Consider the following 24587-nt stretch of genomic DNA (forward strand, 5'->3'; position numbering starts at 1 on the left):
TTTTTGACCTCCCGAGAAGCAGATACTACAATCTCTGGGCGGCAGACCCCATGGTACTCAGTGCCTAGCAAAGAGGTACATGATGAGGCATTCTGTGCATCTGACTCGGAACATTCCCACTTCATCTTCCACCTGGATTCCTCCTAATGCTTTGCAATAACAGATCAGTGTAGATGAGTTTTGTTTAGCTATTTCTGGATGTAAGCATTTTAAGAAAAGGAAAAAGAAGCAAAAGAAAACCACAAAAACCCAACATGCTGTTTAAATAAAGAAAAATGAGTTTTACTTCCAAGAGAGCTTTTGCCATTTTCTTAATGCTTATTCTCCTTCTGAGAGCTCATTATGGAACAGAGTGTGACAGCAGTTTACCGTGGTGAGCATGTCTTGTCCGGGCCAGGGGATGAATTAGAGCACTGAAAAAGGCCAGAAGAGCGGGCAGAAGTGTACCTAAATTACCCCCAGATAGTTGCTAAGCGATTCTACTTTTTTAAAGACCTCCAGAGAAAGCATCCCTAATCTCCTTTAGTTTGCCTTTTCAGTGTTTAATAACCTTTGCTGTCAGGAAATTCTTCCTCATATTTAACCCAGCTGTCCCTTGTCACCAATCACTTCCATTTCTCTTGTCCTTGGTGGTGACAGAATATAGGGGTCATTGTCTTCTCAATAATATCCTTAATGTTCCTAAAGGGTATCAGGAAGGCCTCCCTAAGCCCAGACTTCTGCAAGTGAGAGAAATATAAATTTTTTTCTCCTCTACACTTCCATTCTCACTGGTCCTATTTGGACATACAGTCTTTGACATTTGTTCTTAAGTTTCTGTTGCAAACATTCACATCAGGCCTGTCTTGAGATACCCATTGGTTCCATTTCACTCACAGGGCAAAATCCTTTCATGATTTCCCTGGCTATTGATTCATTCACATTAACTCCTGTTTACTGAGCCCCTGCTAGGCGGTGGGATGGGGTATACCACCCTAGCAGCTGATGGGATGTGAAGAGGAGTGATTCCCACTGACTTGTACCTAGAAGGAGGAACCTGAATGTCACCTGCCAGTTAAAGTCCTTGTGATAGTCTGTGGATTAGAATTGCTGGTTTCTCTTCACAAAGACTTTTTTTTTTCTGATTTACATTTTGGTACATTTAGAGTTTCCATCGACCCCATTCTCAGAAAGTTAAGGCACTATCATGTTAATCGTGCCCTCTTTACTCTTGATACATGTCATAAACGCCACAAGGAAGTTTGCACATAGAATCTCTGTCCTGTGAGTGATTGGCGAGGCTGTTTCCCATGAGATTCTGGACGATCCTCACGAGAGGGTGTGATGGATCTTTGCAGGTCTCCAGCACTTATCAGAAATGCCTGGCACGTTTTAAACAAACTAATGACTGGTGGTTGGTTGTCAAATGAGTTGTTGGGAGTCTTTTTTTTTTAAGTTCTCTGTCTCTCCACTCCTTTCACCTCAACATAAAAGGAGCCCAGAGCTTCTGCTGGCTGCCAGTGTTAGCAGCCCTCCCACCTCGGCTGCCAAGCTCTTAGCAGATGAAATAAAAATCTATTTATAACTGGCCTCTGATGGATTTCCTCCCTACCTGGGCTAGTGCTCCATCAGCAGGTGTACTGAACAGATGGAGAAGGGTTTTAAGTTTTTCAGTTCAATTAGATCAACTCTCTAGGTTCAGGCCAGCACACTCCCTTTCTCACTTAGTTTCTTCCTCTTGGCATTAAAATTGTTGAGCATAGCAAAACACAAATTAAGTCCAGGAGATAAAATGCATATAGTGCCTGCCTTTAAAATAAGCACTTTGGCACAGGAACCATATTTGACATCGTATGCTAAATCTGTTTTAACCCTTTTCTCCCTAGTGCTTAATTTTAATGTGATTTAAATCAATATTTGGAGTACTAAGATGCTAAAGAGCACAAATGCTTTCTCTTCTTTTTTCTTTTTCTTTTTTTTTTTTTTTGAGATGGGAGTCTCACTCTGTCACCCAGGCTGGAGTGCAGAGGTGCGACCTTGGCTTATTGCAACCTCCATATCCTGGGCTGAAATGATCCTCCTACCTCAGCCTCCCAGTTAGCTGGGATAACAGGCAAACATGTACCACACTCAGCTAATTAATTTTATTTTTGGTAGAGACAGGGTTTTACCATGTTTCCCAGGCTGGTCTTGAACTTCTGAACTCAAGTGATCCACCTGCCTCAGCCTCCCAAAGTGCTGGGATTATAGGTATGCACCATTATATCCTGTGTTTTTTCTTATGATGTGTTTTTAGCATTTGAATTTAAGTGTTTTGAAACTATATCATATTGTTTTTGAAGAAACTTTAACAGTAGTTGAGTTTATATGAGGAAACATTTTAATGAGGAGGTGAAGTCATTTGTTTCATGATGTTTATTTGACATCTTTTTTTTTTTTTTATGGTCTGTTGAACTGTCCACGATATTGATCAAGAGATACCACTCACAGGTCCAAAACCAGTCTGAATATGGCCTTGCGTAGCTCTGGGTTTTAACGCCACTAGTCTGTGAAAGATCAGTTACCACAGCTTTTGGTTTCTGCATAGGTAAAGATTCATTATAATTACCAAATTCACCCTTAGTAGGCTGTGTCATCTCTTGTTCTCCAGATCCCAGATTTCAGTCTGTCCCTGGCTGTCAGATGGGAGGCCATTCTGATTGCAGCCACACAGTTCATGCCCCCCACAGATATACACTGAGCCCCCGACTTGGGTTACAGCACAGCCTTCCATGAGGGTCATATCGGGACTCTTTGTCCACTTTCACACCTTCGTATTTATTTAATTAATATCTTTGTGAAGCTGAGTTTGAAACAAGAAAGGTTTGGCCTCTTTCAGTGGATGTTTTGTACATGTCATAACTAGAGCGGGTTTTCTGTGGTGGCTTTATTTTGCTCCGTTCTTTATTTCTGGATGATACTTTCAAGAGTGTGGATTATCCAGATTTGTGGCTTGTTCTCCAGCCTCCCTGCCATTTTGTTACTAAGATGTGTAAGGAGGATGTCTGGGGCTAAGGAGATTGCACTGAGTCAGCCTCACTGCTGGCTGGAAGTGGGGTGCATGACTTAAATTAGGAGAAATAGTGCAAACAAGACCACCGCTTCCTATTTGTGTCATTGCCTGGTGAGTGCCTTTGAAGATTTTCTCTAGTCGTTTCCTGTACTTTTTCACAGACTCTCATGTTTGAAGGATAAGTTAAATATTACCTGGAAAATCTTCTCTGATCCTCCATCTCCTTGGCAGGATCTGTGTCAAGTGTCTTGATTTTCACTGTAGAGATCTTGCTTTCTCCCAGGCTGGCTGACCCTGTGCTGTCTTTGGTAAGTTATTCTATTGAGTTGTGGTACTGTGATCTTTCTCCCATTGTTTTCATCTGTGGATCTCCCTTTTACCTTTTGGGGTCACACAGCACAAAATCTAATTCTGACACGTGGCAGCCTTTCCCATGTTTGAAAAATGACCCTCTGTATTCCACCAGTCATACAGGACATGGTTCAGTTACGTGGACTTTCTCTGACCCACCTCCAGTCTAGCTACTTCTTTATTGTGGAGCGGCATGCAAAAAGAAAAGTCACATTTTTATCTAGGTTCTGTCTGACAAGTGTGGAACCATCACTAAACTAGTTAGAGGTCAAGTCTGAGAACTTCCTGTGTTCTTGATTTGACCAAGTATAGCATCTTAGTCTCCCATTAGGACAACAGGGTTTTTGTGTATTCAGGGACGGGATGGATCTACTTTGATCATTTGGACCTGGCTTTGGTCATTTCTTGGTACCCACTACATGGCCGTGTGATGGTCGTATATGAATGTGTGGAGAATGATGTCAAACATGTGCTGGATGACAAGTTCAGGCCTCTAGAAGGCTTACGTGACCTGCGAACATGAATCATTCCATTCAATCAAACCTCCACCCTTGCCCCTTCCCTCGTTGCGATGCTACGCCGCTGTGTTTCCTCCCTCTTGGGGCCACTTATTCTTGTCTTGTTTGTAAAAGCCAAAACAATAGGATGCTAGGTTTTCGAGGCAGATAAAATAGAGTCCCAGGTTAACTCCATTTATGATTTATCTATCTCTTCCCCTCACTGCTCCTGCATTAAGGGAATTATCATAGGGAGGGACCATCAGACAGGTTTTTTTTTGAGGATTTTTTTCTTACATAGTGTTAACACTTTTATTTCCAAGAGGGTTTTTTTTTTTTTTTCTCTGTGATAGAGTCTTGCTCTTTCACCAGGCTAGAGTACAGTGGCGTGATCTCTGCTCACTGCAACCTCTGCCTCCTGAGTTGAAACGATTCTCCTGCCTCAGCCTCCTGAGTAGCTGGGACTACAGGCACATGCTACCATGCCAAGCTAATTTTTGTATATTTAGTAGAGACAGGGTTTCAACATGTTGGCCAGGATGGCCTTGATCTTTTGACCTCATGATCCACCTGCCTTGGCCTCCCAAAGTGCTGGGATTACAGGCATGAGCCACCATACCTGGCCTATTTCCAAGAGGTTTTAAAGGCAAAATATATGAACAGAAAATGCTTAGGTATTTTAAGATCTTTCAGAACACAGAAGGAATGGAAATGTCCTAATTCAAGTTATTAGGCTAGTATCACATGACAAGGGTTGTCAAAATAAAAGCCTAAAGGAAATATTAGCAGATTGAACATCACAGTTTTTAGAGAACTTCTTTTGGTTTGATTGGGTAGTTGGTACTGTGCTATGTGCTATGAGATGGTCACACAACTGCCCTATGAGGCTCATGTTCTGTCATTAACAGAGGAGGCTGCTGACAGTCAAGAGGGGACCCAGCTGGTCCTTGTGGCAGCCGAGGTCATAGCTGCTTATCCCTAATGTTGGTTTTCTTGTGGCTGCTCTTGGTCAGATTTACCAGAAGTTTGTCTTCTTTGTTTTTCTTTTTAAGACTCACTTCTTAATTCCATTTTTAATCCTAATAGATAATGTCTTTGTTCTCTAATTTTGTAGTTGGCTCTAATACCCAAGTCCCAGCTTTTATCCACAGTCCTGAGCTGCCTCCTTATTTTAAAAGAACAACTCACTGCAATCAAGGAGAGTTTATTCCAGAAACAAAAGAATCGTTCTTAGGAAAGCTAGTATTGTAATACAGCCTATGAATTCATTAGAGAAGAAACTGTGTGACCATCTTGATGGATACGCAAAAGGCATTTGATTTGACTCAACATCTACTTTTTCTCAAAAGTAAAGAAATAAAAGCTGTAAATGGGATAGGAGGCTACTTCTCTTGCATAATGGATAATTTCTAGGAAAAGCCATTAACATTCGTACTAAAGTCGTGGCCAGCCTGCCACATCACAGTTCTGCAACCTTGTTTTGGAAATTGTAGCTAGTGCCATTAAACAATATAAAGAAATAAGAAATACAAATACTGGGAAATGGCAAGAACCATTATTTTCAGATGCTGTGACTACCTAGAATACTCATGAGAAGATATTTCTTGAGAACCAACTGTGTGCTAAACTCCCTGTCTTGTAAAACTTAAAGTATATTAGGGAAAACGTTCAATTAAATATGCAACTCCAATGTAGTGATGTAAATTCCATGACAGAAAAAACCCAGAGAGCTATGGGAACATGAGAGCCATGGTTTCTGACCCTTATAGGGTGGGGTGGGGATGGAGAAGTTTTTATCTTCTTCAAACTTGCCAAGTTCATGGTGGCCTCAAGGCCCATTGCCCAGCCATTCCCTGTCTGAAGAGTTCTCATGCATGAACTTTTTTTTTAATATTATGCTTTAAGTTCTGGGGTACATGTGCAGAACATGCAGATTTGTTATATAGTTATACATGTGCCATGGTGGTTTGCTGCATCCATCACCCTGCCATCTGCACTAGGTATTTCTCCCAATGCTATCCCTCCCCACCCCCCAACAGGTGTTCCCTTCCCTGTGCTCATGTGTTCTCGTCCATCTCCCACTTATGAGTGAAAACATGCCGTGTTTGGTTTTCTGTTCCTGTGTTAGTTTGCTGAGAATGATGGTTTCCAGCTTCATCCATGTCTCTGAAAAGGACATGAACTCATCCTTTTTTATGGCTGCATAGTACTCCATGACCACCCTTGAGCTTTTATGGCTGCTGCCTTTGACTCAGAGGGTCTCAGCTTAGTTGTGTCCTCTTTTGGGGAGGTCATTCCTGACCACCCCATCTAACATGGCTCCTTACCCCTGTCAGTTCATAACAGTGTCACCCCTGCAGTGGTCCCCTGTGTTGGCTGCTTGTGTATTCTCTGTCTGCACCCCCATCACCTCACAGGTATCCTCCAAGAGCATAGGGCTTGTCAGTCTTGTTCACTGTTCTATCCTCAGAGTAGAGAACTGTGTCTTCACTCCGTAGGTGCTCACTAAATAGTTGTTGGGTGCTGGAAGAGAGGAGGTGGAAACAGGAGATGGCGCTTGTAGGCTGTCCCTTTGAGAGGAAGCAGAGGGTGGAGCCTGGGCTGGGCTGGGGAGGCATGGCTTTCATGAAGACACGTCTTTTTTTTTTTTTTTTTTTTTTTTTTTTTGAGGTGGGAGAAATGTGTGTGTATTTAAATGCTGAACAAAAGGTTGATTTTGGAGATGTAGAGGAGGGGAGAAGGGAGGATCTATGGCAGACCGGGATAAAGGGCCCAGGGATTAGCCTGAAAGAGGAGGGGAAACATCATTTCCCTGTAATGGGAGGGTAGAAGGAGGGGGTTGTGCAGAAGGAATTCTCCATTTTATAGTATGCAATTCAGTGGTTTTTAATATATTCGCAAAATTGTTTGGCCACCACAACTGTCTAATTACAGAACATTTTTGTTATCCCCAAAAGAAACTCCATAGACTTTAGCATTCACTCCTTATTCTCCTTTTCCCCCAGCCCTTGGCAGTTACCAAGTCACTTTTCTGTCTATGGATTTGTCTATTCTGGACCTTTCATATAAACAGAATCATGTAATAGGCGGTCCTGGTCACTGGCATCTGGCTTCTTTTGTTTAGCATGATGTTTTCAAGGTTCATTTATGTTGTAGCATGTATCACTATTTCATTCCTTTTTATGGGTGAATGATAATCCATTTTATTGACATACCATATTTTGATATTTCATTTATCCATCATCAGTTGGTGGACATTTGGGTCGTTTTTACTATTTGGCTATCTTGAATAATGCTGCTGTGAAGACTGGTGGACAAGTTTTTGTATAAATATGTGTTTTCAATTATCTGGGGGCTAGATCTAAGAGTGGAATTTTGGGGCTATAGGGCAACCTGCATTTAACTTTTGGAAGAATGTCCAAACTGTTTTTCATAATAGCTGCATCATTTGACATCGACACCAGTAATGTATGAACATTTCAATTTCTCTACCTCCTTGCCAACGCTTGTTATTGCTCTTCTTTTTAAATTACATCCATGCTAGTGAGTGTGAAGGCATATCTCATTCCAAGTGTATGGATATTGAATAGGCGGTCCTGGTCACTGGCATCTGGCTTCTTTTGTTTAGCATGATGTTTTCAAGGTTCATACACTTAGATTGAGCCATGGTTGGGATTTTGCTAGAACGCTCTATGGAAGAAGAGAGGTCTTACGTAGTTGAGGATGGTGGCAAGTGGATAATTGAAGTGACAGGTCAGGAATTGAATTAAAGAAATGTGCAGGACCAAGGGAAAGAAACCACACAAGTTTACTAAAGGGAAGAAAGGAAGCCTTAAATTAACGAAAGACTCGATATTGTAAGGATGGCAATTCTCTCAAAATCTCATATGTAAATGCAACGTCATTCCATCAGGAATCCCAATGAAAACTTTTTGAATGATTTGCTAATATGTTGATGAAATTCAACTGGAATGTTTAAATGCATGAAAACACTCAAGATATATTTGGGGGAAAAACAATAACAGTAATAGGGACTTACTTACCAGAGATTAAAACATACTATAAAATTAGTAAACAGTGTAGTTTTAGCAATGGAATAAGCCAATGGATTTCTGGAGCAAAACAAGAGCCCCAAGTTAACATGAACATTTATTGTAAGATGAAGGTGACTTTGCCTCGTCAGAGGTGAAGGAATAATTTCATAAATGGCATTGGGTAGGTGAAAGGATAATTTCATTAATGGGGTGGGGTATGCCAAAAATGTAAAGTTATATCCCTGTCTCGTATCTGACAGCACAATCAATTTGAAGTTAAATATTTGTGAAGAAAAGTATATTCATAGAACACTAGAAGAGAGACTGCCAGTCATGGGGGGCTAGATTTTGTGGAATGGAAGAGAGACCAGCCACACAGCAAAGAGACCGTTGAAGACTTAGGCACAGCTGGGAGTGATGTGGTCACAGCCATAGTGGCAAGTATTGCAGGGGCCACTAGAAGCTGGAAGAGGCAAGCACAGGTCCTCCCCTAGCGCCTTCAGAGGGAGCAGGGCCCTGCTAGCACCTTGATTTTTGGACTTCTGGCCTCCAGAACTATGAGAGAATCAATTTCTGTGTCTAAGCCCCAGATTTGTGGTAATTTGTTGCCGCAGCCCTAGGGAATGATGCAGTGACTGACTCTCAGACAGGATTTGATGGAGAGAGTGGTCAGAACTGGTGGAGCTTTCTGCAAGATTGATGCCACGAGCTGTGTTTGTCTAGTCTGGGCAGACAAGAGATTTCCATTCATGATTAAGGAGGGCCCACGTATCCGCGTGATGAATTTGAGGAAGGTATACTGGTCCTGCAGGGCAAGGATGTCATCTGAGTCACTGCTGTATCCCCAGCATTTAGAACAGTTAGAACAGAACACAGTCCACTCGCAATAATTCAATGAATTAATTATTAAATAGAAAATACACAAACATGTAAGCAGTATCCATTTTAAAACAATGAAGACATTAATTTTTGAATAAAATCAACCTGTGGTGGGGACTGTAGGGCCAGAATAGTTGCCGTCCCCTTCACCTCCCACCTCATTCACCCATGGTGGCTCCAGGGGACAGAGGTGCGAGTTTGTGGCTGGTACCACTGCCTGACTTGGAGCTGCTGAAATGGTAGCCTGGCGCTCTGCCCTCGTGGTGCACAGCTTCAAGCTTCATGTCGGAGGGAAGAGCCATCCCTGCAACCAAATGACACTAAAACTCAGGTTAGATTATAGCAAGCTTGACCAACCCATGGGCCACACGCAGCCCAGCATGGCTTTGAGTGCAGCCCAACACATATTCATAAACTCTCTTAAAACATGTTGAGATTTTTTTTTTTAATTTTAAGCTCATCAGCTATTGTTTGTGTATTTTATGTGTGGCCCAAGACAATTCTTCTTCAAACGTGGCCCAGGGAAGCCACAAGATTGGACACCCCTGGACTATAGCATTAACACATCACATAGTTCATTCTTTTCACATACTGGGTAAAAAGTAATTCATTTGATAAGCAGTCTGTGAACACCTTCTGTGTGTTGAATGCCATGCTGCACTGTGGTGTACAGAGAACAAAGAAGTGGTCCCTACCCTTGAGGCTTCTACAGATTGTTGTAGGCTGGCTGGTGGACAGATAAGCAGACAAATCACTTGGATGTCGTGTGATGACATGCCATTGATAGACGCTGAGTATGGCGCAGGAGCATGGACAGGGTCTGCTAACACGACACTGGGCATCGTAGACTTTGCAAAAGATGGAGTTTTATTTGGGCCGTATTGGGGGCAGAGGCTCAGACACAGGTGAAATGGTTGGTTTACTGTGTGGAATAGCATGCAGGGAGCTGGAATGTACCCGTCCAGAGCGACTCCACAGGAGGATGCCCCCCAAAATCCCACCTCATGTTTCTTGGCCTTATGCTTTCTAGGAGTCTTTCCCTAAAACACAGATGCCTCGCTCAGATTCCTAGAATCATTCTAAGTAGGCATGCCTACTTTGTTGAATTCCTAGGTTGGTTTTTGAGGGAAGAGACAGTCACAGAGGATGGAACACGGGATAGGGGAAGAGAGAGGTTGGAGCAGAGCTCTGGGCAATTTGGGAGAAGAATCGCAAAGGGAGGGTTTCTAGAAGGGTCAACAAAGATAGCCTCAAAAATCCACAGCTCTTCACTGGACTGGGTCTGCCAGGTGCTCTGGCCCATCTCTCTGGCCAGCTGCAGTGTGCATAGAAAGAGGAGCGTGGCTCGTCTTGTCCCCATGGAAGTGTGAGCTCAGGGCTCTTCTTTTGGGAGCGGAGAAAAATACTGGCTTGGTATACATGTAAGTTTCTATGTGGGGTATTAGAATGAATCTCAGCTGTTGGGATCATGTCTTTTAATAATCAAATAAAGTACCTTTTATATACATATGTGTCTGTATGTATATGGCTAGTCTGTAATTTGATGGTACCGATGACAGTGAAAACAATACATGGACTTGCCTATTTGCTGTAAGATCAAGCAAATACATTTCAGGCTCTTTTTGATGACAGCTGTGAATGTTACTTGCTAGTATTAAAATATTTTAATTTTTAATAACTTGGACTCTGTTTCCTTTAATGAACCAGTTAGAAAATATTCTGAGAAACCCTAAATTTACCCTTATTTTCAGTCACAAATATATCTCTGATTACTGTGATGAAGAAAATTCCTGGGTCCCTACATCCTTGCCCAAATGAACACAAATGTCACATTCCATCTTGATCAGGAGATGCCGAAGGTAGAACATAAATAAAAGCACAAGAAGCCGTTCATCACTCTGAGAGAGGTTTAATTTTCGTTAGGCAGGAAAGATGCAGACACCACATCAAAGGCATTTGTTGATACTGGGTGTTCACTGTCCCCTTGCGCTCATGCTGGCTGGCAGAGCTGGAGTGTTCGCCGGGGTTTTTCTGATTCCCCTTTCCTGTGCTGGAGTAATGTTTTTCCTTCATTGCCCATGTAGCCTTGGCGGCTATAATCAGTCACTGGGGCACATCCTGGATTGCAGGAGATGCTTGATAATAGTGACTCTTTTATTCATTTATTCCACAAACATCGGCTGAGTGTCAGCTGCGTGCGTGAACCGTGGGAAGTGCTACGGGGAAGCACAGCTGTGTAAATCATGGCTCCAACTACGTGCAAAGGCCTTGTGACGTAAATAAGCACAGAAGAGGTGCCTGTACCTCTGTGTCTGCTTCTGGAGGAAATGCTAGAGGCCTGATCTGTCTCTCCCATTTAGAGACTGTCAGGGGCTCTCCGTTTCCCCCACCATAGAGGCCAAACTCGGCCCTCGTACCCAACCTTCTTCAGAACCTGATCCCAAGCCATCCTGGTGTTCTCATCTCCCACTGCCCCGCCCCGTGCGCACCCTAGCCTCTAGCATTTTGCTCTTCCCCAGTGTGCTGTGTGCTCTCTGCCCCTGGCCTTGATACCTTCTGTTCTCTTCTCTGAGGTTGCCCGGCTTCATCTTCAACCGCTGGCGGACTTCTACACATCCCTCAAAACCAGTTCCTCTGTTACCTCCAAAGTGGCACTCTTTTCTAAGCTACCCCAGCCCCCACCCAAGGCAGAACTGGTCTCTGGGCCTGTGCTAGAACTTCCAGGATACAGGGGCTCTTTGGGAACAGGACATTGGGAAGGCATATGGGTATGGGAAGGTGACAATTTTTGGCATTCCTGGTCCAGCCTGGGCTGGTCTGGCCCCTTCCAGATGATCTCAGCCTTCATGAAGTTAGGTTCTGGATACTCTGGAGGAGTGACCCCTCCTCTTAGGACCTGGAATCCCCTGTGAGCAGGGCAGATCTGGGGTACACCTTTTAGCCTTCTGTATGTCTGCATAGACTTTTGTTTTGCCTTCTCATAGTTCACAGCTTGTGTCTACACAAGAACTCCCTAAACATATGATAGTGAATTAAAGCCATTAACTCCGTGGAGACCCATTAGCCTGGATGGTATTTCAGGTATGTTTTAATACTGCTATATAATATGTCCATAAAATGCATATCTTTATAATAAAATATGAATGGGTCTTTGATGAAGGAGAGGGTGACAGAATATTGTTGGATCCTGCTATTTAAGTCTTCTTGGAGTCACATTCCTTAGCATCTAGAGGGGGTAACACAGGCCATGTGAATGTACTTTCTGCTGGTGATTAAGTCCCAGACTTGGGAGTGGCTTGCAGTGGGCTGATGATGAAGTGCGGAGTGACTCTAGCACAGAAAAGCAACCAGGCCAAGGTATTTCTGTGTGTATTTGGTTCGCCGATCAGCCCTTGGGTTACCAAGATGATTAAAGTACAGCCTTGCCCCTGGGAGGGAAAACCATTCAAAGAAATGCTGTGACAAAAGGAAGAAGCATTGAGTGGTTGAGTACAGCATGTGCATGATTATTGCAGAGCAGGAGGTTGTCAGTGAAGGCAGCCTTAGGGAAGGAGAGGAGTTGAGGTGGAGGGGAAGATGTCTTATAAATGGGGTCTTGAGTGGAGCACTGAGAACAATGCTGGGTTTATCTCTCTGAGTGGTGGGTGCAGGGACTCCCTTGGTCAGGGTCCTGGCAGGAATATGCCTAAGTGGGATAATTGGAGAAAGCGAAAGGAAGACGCTGTTTACAAAGGTGTGGTCAGGGTTAAGAGAAACCAACAAGAGCTGGCAGAGAGCCCTGGAGCTGACAACATCTTTACCAGGCCTAGGCCCAAAAGGAGCAAGAAGAAAGAGCAATGACAAGTATTGAACCATGATGTAGGAGAGGGTCGCCCTATAGGAATTGTGCCCTTCCGTAGAGGAACTCAGCGACTGCCAAACTGTGGAAAGAGGGCCAGGGGAAGAAATGCCAGGTCTCCCATCAGTGTCTCCCATTGGTCAAGTTCAACAGAAACCAGAGTTCAAGGGAGCCCATTGATAGGTGGTCCATAGAGCTCATGCAACAGGACGGAGAGCGGGCCCACAGAGCCCACAGAGAACATCCTGCAGAAAGACTGATTCGGCACAGGCTAGAGTAGCTCAGCCACGTTGAGGCCCTGCTGAGCTTGGAAACAATGACTTTGTGACTGTATCAAACAGGATATGGGATTCTCCTTGCACAAAAGGGTAGGAGAGAGGATCGTGTAAACAAATCATACAGTTAAAGTGAAGCATGGTGAATCTAAAATGTGGTGGAGGAAGCTGTTACCTGATCTGCCCTGGCAGACTCACTGTGTTAACAGGGAAGCCTTGTTCTCTGTCTGAACGCTGTGGCTGCTGGACTGGCTAGCCTGCATGCTTTCGGCCAGTGGGCTTTGTCTCTGTGCATGTGTACACGTCCATGATTTGCATGTTTACCAAGAGTCTCCTGTGTTTGTTCCCAAATCATTTTATGTCAGCTGTGCTTGTGATTGAGTTTATACAATTTATTTTAAGTGAACCAGTGAAATATAGTTGCCAAAATCTTTCATTTGCATTAAAATTAAGTCAAACATTTTGGAAAAAGTTAATAAAGGCTAGTCGCTTAAGAAATGCCATTGAAATAGGTACAGATAGGGCCTCATCCCTTGAACCTGGAAGTAAGGATGATCTTGACATCAATAAGTTTGTCGATGGAAGGCAAAAAATGAAGACTTTATCTTCTTGATGGTTTCTCAATTTTTCTGTGAGGAAGGAATGAGCAGTGAAATGATGGGGTGGGAGCTTGAGGACTGTGAAGACAGCTAGAAATAGATGATGTGGGGAGGAGGAGGGAGCTGGCTGGGGCCTGGAGAAGGACTTCTGGGTGGCACTGACCGTGCGTCTGCCTGAGGCTGGAGATTGTGATTTTGTCATGGCTCCCACCCACTTGAACAACTGTGCAACTTCCTGTTGCGGTGCTTGGCAGGCTGACAGAAGTGCAAAACTAGATGCTTAGTGCAATCCAGGGTAAGGATTTTGTGGGGCAGGTGTGGTGGTAGTTCAACGGGAAATGATAGTTGAGTTTGGGCAAGAATGATTTAAAAGTGAGTTAAGCCTTTTGGCCAGAATTGCCATTTTTCATTAATTTGCCTACATAATGAACATGAAGGAAGAGAGGAGAGGCACCTGTTATGTGTTTTTTTTCTCCATCTCCAAGACAGGATCTTGCTCTCTTTGCCCAGGCTGGTGTGCAATGGTGTGATCATAGCTTACTGCAGCTTCAAACTCCTAGGCTCAGGCGATCCTCCCATCTCAGCCTCCCAAGTAGCTGTGACTGCAGGTGCACACCACTGCACTTAGCTAATTTTTAATGTTTTTTTTTGTAGAAACAGGGTTTTGTTGTGTTGCCCAGGCTGGTCTCAAACTCCTGGCCTCAGGTGATCTTTCTTCCTTGGGATCCCAAAGTACTGGGATTATAGGCATGGGCCACTGCATAAATGTTTTCTAGGACTTGTAGAAAACATGGGATTGTGCCCTTGGCCATGCGCATGCTTGTGAATCTATAAGGACAGTGGTCCTTTAGCTCTTCAGAGAAGGGACACCAGGTATCTGTCACCATGGCAAAGCTGGAAGGGTCTGCAGAACTACCCAGCATACTGGTGGTGCTGTTGTAAACAAGCAGAGGGCAAGAGTCTCACCGTGAGCATTAACGTACAGGTCAAGCATATGAAGCATCCTAAGGGCTGAGGTGGCCTCCTGAAACTCGTGAAGGAAAATGCTCAGTGCAAGAAGCCAAAGAGAAAAGCACCTGGCTCAGCGGGAGCACCCACCTGCCCTGCCTGGGGAAGCACACTTTGTGAGGATCAGCAGAAAGGAGCCTGAGTGTGGAACCTGTCCCCAAGCCGTGGCATAAAAGTATTAAAAAGAAATGACTCCTAGATTGTTTAAAACAAACAAACAAACAAACAAGCAAACTAACTGTGATTTAAATGAAGAATTGTGCCCTGTGCTCTGATTAGGAATGTAAGTGAATCCAGAGTACAGTGGGGCTGAGGCAATGGAAGTATTTATTTACTTACTTATTTTTGTTTGTTTGTTTGTTTTGAGACGGAGTTTCACTCATGTTACCCAGGCTGGAGTGCAATGGCGCGATCTTGACTCACCGCAACCTCCGCCTCCTGGGTTCAGGCAATTCTCCTGCCTCAGCCTCCTGAGCAGCTGGGATTACAGGCACACGCCACCATGCCCAGCTGATTTTTTGTATTTTTAATAGAGACAGGGTTTCACCATGTTGACCAGGATGGTCTCGATCTCTTGACCTTGTGATCCACCCGCCTCGGCCTCCCAAAGTGCTGGGATTACAGGCTTGAGCCACTGCGCCCAGCCACTTATTTTTTAACTCTTATTTTAGGTTCAGGGATCCAGGTGCATGTTTGTTTAAAATGTAAACTCATCTCATGGGGGTTTGTTGTACAGATTATTTCCTCACCCAGGTACTAAGCCTAGTACCCCAATAGTTATTTTTTCTGCTCTTCTCTCTCCTCCCTCCTCTACCCTCCAGGAGGCCCCAGTGTCTTTTGTTCCCCTCTTTGTGCCCATGTGTTCTCATCATTTAGCTCCCACTTATAAGTGAGAACATGTGGTGTTTGGTTTTCTGTTCCTGCATTAGTTTGCTAAGGATAATGGCCTTGTGCTCCATCCATGTTTCTGCAAAGGACATGATCTTGTTCTTTTTTATGACTGCATAGTATTCCATGGTGTGTATGTTCCACATATTCTTTAACCATTCTGTCATTGATGGGCATTAGGTTGATTCTACATCTTTGCTATTGTGAATAGTGCTGCAGTGAACAGATGTGTGCATGTGTCTTTATAGCAGAATGATTTATATTCCTTTGAGTATATATCCAGTAATGGGATTGCTCCATCAAAGAGTAGTTCTGCTTTTAGCTTTTCGAGGAATCGCCACATTGCTGTCCGCAATGGTTGAACTAATTCCCACCAACAGTATGTAAGTGTTTCTTTCTTTTCACAATTTCACCAGCATCTGTTAGGTTTTGACTTTTTAATAATAGCCATTCTGACTGGTGTGAGACGGTATCTCATTGTAGTTTTGATTTGCATTTCCCTAGTGATCAGTGATGTTGAGTTTTTTTAAATGATTGTTGGCTGCATGTAGTATGTTGTCTTTTGAAAAGTATCTGTTCATGTCATTTGTTTACTTTTTAATGGGGTTGTTTTTTCTTATAAATTTGTTTGAGTTTCTTATTAGATATTAGGCCTTTGTCAGATGCATAGTTTGCAAAAATTTTCTCCCATTCTGTAGCTTGTCTATTTACTCTGTTGATAGTTTCTTTTGCTGTGCAGAAGTTCTTTAGTTTAATTAGATCCCATTTGTCAAGTTTTGCTTTTGTTGCAATTGCTTTTGGCATCTTCTTCCTGAAATCTTTGCCCATTCCTATGTCCAGAATGGTATAGGTTCTCTTCCAGAGTTTTTATAGTTTTGAGTTTTACATTGACGTTTTTAATCCATTTTGAGTTGACTTTTTTTATGTGGTGTAAGGAATGAGTCCAGTTTCAATCTTCTGCATATGGCTAGCTAGTTATCTCAGCACCATGTATTGAATAGGCAATCCTTTCCTCGCTTGTTTTTGTCAGTTTTATTGGAGATCAGATGGTTGTAGGTGTGCAACCTTATCTCTGGGCTCTCTATTCTGATCCATCTATGTGGGTTTTTTTCTTATTTGAAACAGGGTCTTGCTCTGTCACCCAGGCTAGAATGCAGTGGTGCAATCGTAGCTCACTGCAGCCTCAAGTGGAAGTTTCAATGAGGTGAGGGAGCAGGTGTGAAGAGAGTAGAAGTTCTGGGAGGCTGAGGTTGGGAAGGTGGCCCTTTGGCCATCGGATTGCAGAGGTAGAGACGCTTCTGGTTTGGGTGGAGCTGCAGTCTTGGGTGGTATAAGTGAAGTGATGATAAAGGCCACTGGATCAGAAGACATCTAGAAACATAGAGGCAAGGGGGTTTCAAGACCTTCTTTGGAGACATTGAGACCACCCCAAACTGCCAGGATTTGGGATGGGTAAGTGGACAGGGAGATCATTGTCAAAGCCATTGATAAATATGGTGAGAGCTCCAAGAAGATTGGCAGGGGAGAGAGAGGCTGAGGAGTGAGTGTGGTATAATGTCATGGGCCTCAAAGGGCTTTTTACTAAGGAGGGGGGAATGATGGTTTTCCCCTGTATGATTTCTTTTGGGCAAACCAGACCCCTTTTTCTGTAAGTACAAATTTGTGCTTTTGATTGGCAGAGTATCTGCTCCCATTTGAGGAGGCATCTGCCGGCTATACATGTGACACCTTTGGAAAATCTAAAAGTGACTTTGGTCATAATTGGAGCTAGGACTCACTTCTTGCTCCTATTGATTCTACTTTGATATTAAATAAGTTTCGCTTATGAGACACCAGTCAGTAAATAGAACAGGATGTATGGTTAAATAGCGAAAATTATTTTCATCATTGCAATTATAATACGCCTTACCATTTCAAACCAAATATCCACTTATCTTTCCTGAAATTTTACGAGAAATCTATTATTCAAGGATTTTTTTTTTGGTTGAGTTAAACATTTTTATGGATTAGATATGAATTCAGTAAAAATAATTGAATTAAATTGAGTGATATGAATAATTCATGACATGTAATTTCACATCACTTCTAGCATAAAAATAAAGCTATTGGTTTACGTATTGGGAAGATGTATTTTATTATTTAGAAAGGTAGTGAACATTATTTTGGAAGATAACTCACTTTACGATCAAATAGATATATTAAATTGTAAGACTGAAAGAAAGTACAAAATTCGAACTAAAATGCTTTGATGCAATTCACCTGTTCCATCTTCTTGATGAAGCACTAGTTGCTCTGTGTCTGTCATTGGTGATTCCGGAAGGCGTGTGGTGATAGACTTGCAGATCTTGAGGATAAGTCAGGTAATTGTGCTGGAATATTCTAGGGGGTATGAAGGCTGCCAGGTGCCTCCTTTGGGGAATAGAGGACAACTTTCTGGCTAGGTCATTTTTTCCAAAAACATGTACTGTCTGCTTCCTCTGTGCATAGCTCAGCCTACTGGGACATCCGGATGACAAAGGCTTGGGGAGTTTCTTGTGAAGTGGTGTGGTGGCACAGATCAAAATTTTAGTAGCCAAGTGAGCCCAGGTAGTGAAAGGCTTGCCCTGAGCCTTGAAGGAGGAGTAGTAGTTAGCTACACAGAAGGAGAGGGGAGAGAAGGGGGATACTCAGTAGTGGGAATCACCTGGTACCAGGGCCAGAGGGAGTCAGTTTGGACCCGCTGGCTGCAGCTGGAGGGAAGAAGCACATGAAGTGTGGTGAGAGATGAGGCTGAGAACATTCAGGGCCAGGCTCACGGACCAGGCTAAGGAGCTTGAACCTGATCCTGCAGGTCTAGTGGGAACCACCGAGCAGCGTTGATGATGGAGATGTTCTGTGTTGGTACCACAGTCAGCCGAAAGTCTGTCGTGAGTTTTTCCTCTAAGATGTTTGCGGTGGTGGTTCAAAATATAATTGGTCCACAAAGGCATTGCATAATAGATGATGCAGTATCCTAAACTCTGCTGTCATTTGTTGGTGAACGGAAATTCCATCACAGAAATTGATACCAATACCTGTTGTTCCTTACAACAATGCATCATCCTTTATTAGGCTGCTATTGCTTTTTGACCATTTTACAGTAAGACAAAACCACCACCTCCTTCAAAAGACCTTAGCCACAGCTTTTATGATTTGAGATTAATCAAAGGCACAGCAAAGATCAGAGTTTCCTACAGAACTCAGCCAACTTGTCGAGCAAGGCTCTGTACTTCTCCATCTTTAGAAGGAAAAGCAAGGAAAACCAAGGAAATCGTGCTACTTTCATTCTCTTCTTGGAGGACTGTCCCCTGGGTAAGAATTCAAGTTTCTTCTAATTAATACATTGTAACTGACACATTAATAAAACTGCCCAGTGAGAGGAGCTATGTCTTAAGTCACAGTTGTTGAAGTCAACAACAGGAAAGAAGATGATGGCCAAAAGGGATGGTTTTAGTCGCTTCTGTCTTAAATACCATATTGTTTTCTGTTAAATGATACAAGCTTTCTATGAATGAAGTAAAATAGCACCCCAAATACAAAGGAAGTAAAAATCACCCCAAAATTCCATCCTCTAGAGCAGCAGTCCCCAACCTTTTTGGCACCAGGGACTGGTTTCATGGAAGACAGTTTTTCCACAGAGTGTGGGCAGGGGTGATGGTTTCAGGATGCAGCTGTTCCACTTCAGATCATCAGGTGTTAGATTTTCTTTTTCATTTTTCTTTCCTTTGAGACAGTGTCATTCTGTCACCCAGGCTGGAGTGCAGTGGCGTGATATCTGCTTACCGCAACCTCTGCCTCCCGGGTTCAGGTGATTCTCGTGCCACAGGTTCCGTAGAAGTTGAGATTACAGGCACCTGGCACCACGCCTGGCTAATTTTTGTATTTTTTAGTACAGATGGAATTTTGCCATGTTGGCCAGGCTGGTCTTGAACTCCTGAGCTCCAGTGATCTGCTTGCCTCAGCCTCCCAAAGTGCTGGGATTACAGGCCTGAGCCACAGCGCCCGGCCTAGATTTTTATAAGGAGTGCACACGTGCTTAGATCTCTTGCATGTGCAGTTCACAATAGGTTTGTACTCTTGTGAATCTAACCTCGCCACTGCTCTGTCAGGAGGCAGAGCTCAGGCAGTAATGCTCACTTGCCTGCCGCTCACCTCCTGCTGTGTGGCCCAGTTCTCAACAGGCCACAGATTGGTCGACGGGCCAGGGGTTGGGAACCCCTGCTCTAAAATTAACGACAGATGATGTTCTGGTGAACACACTGCCAGACATTTCTCTAGAATTCATAGCTTTGTATTCTTAGGCCTTCTTACAAATTCGGAAGTACTTGGTTCTCTCTGTAGGGTATCTGTTGAGATTGCCTAGATTTTTTTCCTCCTTACTCCTCAAGTTTCTTAATTTATGCCGAATGTTCCATTATTGGAATGCTAAGCTTGTGGGAGTTACTTATATCCTACTGCTCAAGGCCATCGCCAAGGTCTGATTGCAAAAATTCAAAAAATTGCAATCTCAGGTATAAATGGGAGGGACTATTTTAATTTCGTTTCTTCTTATAATGTGTGGGTTGTTTTGTAAACAAATGAATAAAGGAATAAAATCGATATGGAGTACAACAGGATGAAGGAGAAATGGATTCTGAACTCTTTGTAACCATCCTTGTGTGGATAACCTACTTTTTGAATTTGGTTCAGAGATCATGCTGGTGGTCATCTTACTGGTTAGCTTTGTCTTACTGGACTAAAGTCACCCAGATGAAATGAATGAAGGGTGATACATTAATGTTTTCCAGAGATCCTTCCTGTAGCTTACTATTTAACATCCAGTCAGTCAATGAATGTTTGGTATTGGGATTAAGGCAATAGTTATATTTATGGGTAAAAGAGAATTGCGTTACCTTAGCTAACTTGATCAAAATCCAAATGGTTGTGGTTAAGTAGAAGAAATAGGTAATTTTAAAATGCTAGAGTTTGAATAAGTACAAGTAAAGGCATCCAGAGATGAAAACCTCATCCTTTTATCTTTATGGTGTTGTGGAACTTAAAGTATTTTTTTTCCCAGACCTCCAGGAAGAATGGATTTTTTTATTGCCTTCATGTGGAATGGTTTCCTGTGTAGGTGGATGTGGCTCCAGGGCAGCCTTTTCTCTTGGGGCAGTTTTCCCCAAACTGGGGCGAGTTGTGGGCCCGCCTGTGACCGTGGTGTGTTTCCGGAGGGGAGAACTGCGGATCCTGTGCATTTCTTTGTCTCGTTATGTTTTACAAGAGACCTTTAAAAAGTTTCTGTCTAGACTGGGTGCAATGGCTCATGCCTGTAATCTCAGTACTTTGGGAGGCCCAGGCAGGTGGATCTTTCGAGGTCAGGAGTTCAAGACAAGCCTGGCCAACATGGTGAAACCCTGTCTCTACTAAAAATATGAAAAATTAGCTGGGCATGGTGGCAGGCACCTGTAATCTTAGCTACTCAGGAGACTGAGGCAGGAGAATTGCTTGAACCTGGGAGGTGGAGCTTGCAGTGAGCCAAGATTGCGCCATTGCACTCCAGTTTGAGCGACAAAAGCAAAACTGTCTCAAAAAAAAAAAAAAAGTTTCTGTCTAAATTCCAATAATGATTGGATTTTTGTAGATTTGCTGTATCTGATTTTGACTGTCTCTAGGATATTTGAACTTCTGTGATTCCTATTAATGTATCATTCTCCTGGGGCATCACAACTGAGGCTGACATGGCTCACTAGTAGCTGAGACTGGAAAACAAGCTACCCAGCACACTCCCCTCCGCTTGGCTTTGTTGTGTGTGCATTACTTGAGGGCGATGCTGCCCATGTGATATTCCAGATGTAGGTGAGTCTCCAGAATGGATAGCAGTTATGGTAGCGTATCTTTTTCCTTTAGGGAGTGCGAAAGATTTGCTGAAAATTTCTATTCAACTCTTCATCAGAGGTACTCTTCATGATCCCATCTATTTGTGCAATGAATATTTACTAAATGTCTATGATGCAATGGACATAGTATAATGAATCATCAAAAGCTTGTTACTATATTTTCGATTGATGTTTTTGCAGGACAGGAATTTAGGAAGACATTTAGTATCCTTGGTAAACTTGCACGTGCTTTTACTGTCAACCCTACTTAAGCCTTAACACTATGTAATATGCTCTCTCTCTTAATTTTCTCACTAGCTTGCAAGCCCCTTGAGGGGTGAAGAATGTATCTCAACACTTCCCAGTTCTATTTTACACAGATAGAGGCAGTGGTAGCTAATTGATGATCCTATCATCCAGGATAGCCGATCCCTCTAGCTTCTGACTGACAGAGAGTCTATTTTTTAATAGATGATCTGAAATGAATTTGCTGCAGGTTCTTTCCTGTCTTGGACACCCCCGGGCATGATCGGTGTTCTCAATGACTATCAGTGATAGCAGTGGTAGTGTGGTGTCATAAAGGCAAGGATGTAAAGAGAAACAAACTCAAGCTTTGGGTTGAAAATCTTTGGCTCTCCTACTTGGAAATATACTTGGCCTGCAAAATGAGAATTAAAGTCTAGATCTTTCAGGGTTATTCAGAAAGTTAAATGAAATAAAATAAATGTGAAGTGATGAGGTGAAAGAATTTCTTGGAATAATGACTTTCCTTGATTCACCCTTGAGCAGATAGATACCTGTTCTCTTGCCTGGCAGCCTCGCATGCAGGGAAACTGAGAGCACCAGGAAGGACCTTGAGGAAGAGAAGGGGAAGACCAGCTCAGGAGGAGGCCTGATTCTCATGCCTGTTTAGAACACAACATGCATGGGCTGGGCTGAACTGGACTGTGCAGATCAGAAGGTCTGGGGATGCTGTTTGTTACAGGCTTAGGTCTTCTCTCCTTATTCCTCCATCCTTGAGTGACTAGAGGCTCAAAAAAGCAAAGATATCAGTTATTAGGAAAAACAAAAAGACATTCTGTGTTTGTAAATGGCCAAGTTGAATCTTTGTCCAAACTGCTTATTCTTGTGCAAGCTCTATGTGTCTGGCTTGCACAGAGTTGACATTCAGCAAATAGTAGTTCCATTCCCCACGTTTCTCCTCTCTCTCTCTTTCTGTAATGATAAATATTAGTGCATACATACATATCTATAAAACCTGTGACATATAATATATAGAAGCAGCTTGGATATTAAAGTGTGTGTTTGTATGTGCACCTATCCCACCCATCCATATGCTAGCAGTACCTACATCCCTTGGGAGTAACTGGATAACTGGAGACATGGGTGGGATGTTGGAGGGGCATTTCTAGTAATCTCAATGACTGGGAGTGTTCCTGGTTTTATCAAGGATGCTAAACATCAGCAGAGTGTTGGGCAGTCCCTTATCCCCACCAATAGAGAATGGTTCAGCCCCAAACGCCAGTAGCACCTCCATTGAGAAACACTGTACATTAACAGTGTGGAACATGCCTCAGCAACTTTGTGAATCAGAGATCTTTTATTATTCTATCATAAAGGATAACAACTTTTCAGAGGAAGTTATCTTTAACTTCCCTATGCCCCGACTAATGGCATTACTCGGTGAGAGTGTTGACTGTGTTTTGATCCCCACTGAGGGATTCTAGGTATGTTAAGTTCTAACATATATGTGAATATTATTTCAGATTTTAGGCCATTGTGATCATTGTTCTCTTTTTGTTGGTGTGGAAGAAATAAGAGGTGTTGCTGCTTGGATATTTTCCCCTCAGACATTCTTTCATTGGGAAGCTATTAGACAAAGATTGTGTGGGCTCTGTGGACAAGACATTTCGCTGGAAAAAATAATCTTGGCGTCACCAGGCACACACACAGAGACCACACATACAAAGTGATTTTGGAGGGCTGTTTTTGAAATTACATAGGGAAACCAACAGTGCCAGTAACAGCACGGGGCTCTATCTCTCACAGTGCTTTTGAAGGCATAGAAAGCAAATGACAATTCTGGCAGTCGCTAAGATGTATTTTGCAGTGGCTGGAAAGAAAGTAGCACTCTTAGAGGAGTCCAGCAAATTGCCTTTGAGCCTTTGAAGGCACACAGAAAGCTGATGACACCTCCAAGGAATAGCCTTCTCAGGTTTTAGATGCCACAGATGCTAAAGCCAGGATATAAAACCTTTCTTATAGGGCCTTTAAGAATCCTCAGTGTGCTTTTATTAGCAGGCCGAGTGTGTATATAGAGATGTTAATGGTCTGTGGAGCAAGCTCAGCTTGTTTTTGCAAACTACAGAACTATAAAAGTTATCAGAAAGGACACATTCTTGCTGGTTCCTTTGTTCCTTTGTTTCTTATTTATTTCCTTCTCTGTGCAATGTTAGGGCACTGATCATGTGCCGGGTCCTGTGGCTGCAAAGGTGAATCTACTGTGGATTTTTTTCTCTGGAAGCTTGCCCTCCAACCTGGGAGAAGTGTGCACATTCATATCCACAGTGCAAAATATGGACGGCAACGACGATGCAAATAAAGCCTAAATTAAATGGAAATTTAGCCACAGAAGGAATTACTTCTGGCTGATAGGATCAAAGAAAGCTACACAGACAAAAGAGTGGAAATGGCATTTAACTGTTTTCCACTGTTTTCAAGGATATGTAGGATTTGGGCAGGTAGCAGTTAGCTTGCAGGAAGACAGAAGACGTAGGGGAGGGCAGTCCGTGCCGGGGAATGGCGTTCACAAAGATTATGAGCATGAAGTGGGGATGGCTAAGGTTAGCAGGTTCCTAGGTGTGCACACCTGACTGTTTAAAGAATGATCCTGGATTTACCGCTCATTAATGAATGGTCAGGAATCCTAGTCTTCACACATTGGTGGGCTACAGAAACCCCTATGGTGCTTGTTAGAAATTTCAGTGCCTGGGAGCCTGTCTATGCCCTGTGGTTAGAAGATCTCAGAGATCCTGCTGTGTCTCACTCCCTGTCGCCAGTGTCCACCCTGCTGCTAGCCACTGGGGACTCTGTTGTTGCATGTTCCCAAGCTGGGAGGCAATGCTGGGATGTCAGGAACACACAGGAGGGAAATGGAGATTGCTTTTCTCAGAAGTAAAACCCCCAAATCTCCTCTTAAGCCACTACAATAACATCTCATATTTTATTTAATTTTCTTTTAATGGAAAAACCAGTTATACCAGATGAAAACAAATGACTGAAGAAGAACTGAATGATGTTTATAAGCCTTTTAT

At 43.1% G+C, this 24587-nt stretch overlaps 1 protein-coding gene and 1 long non-coding RNA gene across 7 annotated transcripts in view; both read left to right on the forward strand.

Annotated features, from left to right (window-relative positions):
* MSRA (methionine sulfoxide reductase A) overlaps nt 1–24587 on the forward strand; it is a 370749-nt gene that overhangs the window by 52202 nt on the left and 293960 nt on the right. The window lies entirely within an intron of this gene.
* LOC116541323 lies at nt 7527–13393 on the forward strand. The gene is made up of 2 exons (XR_004264790.1): nt 7527–8064; nt 8099–13393. It is a non-coding gene; the product is annotated as an uncharacterized LOC116541323 (long non-coding RNA).

This window comes from Sapajus apella, unplaced genomic scaffold, assembly GCF_009761245.1.
Source record: "Sapajus apella isolate SASKATOON/1434 unplaced genomic scaffold, GSC_monkey_1.0 scaffold150, whole genome shotgun sequence".
NCBI classification, from domain to species: domain Eukaryota; kingdom Metazoa; phylum Chordata; class Mammalia; order Primates; family Cebidae; genus Sapajus; species Sapajus apella.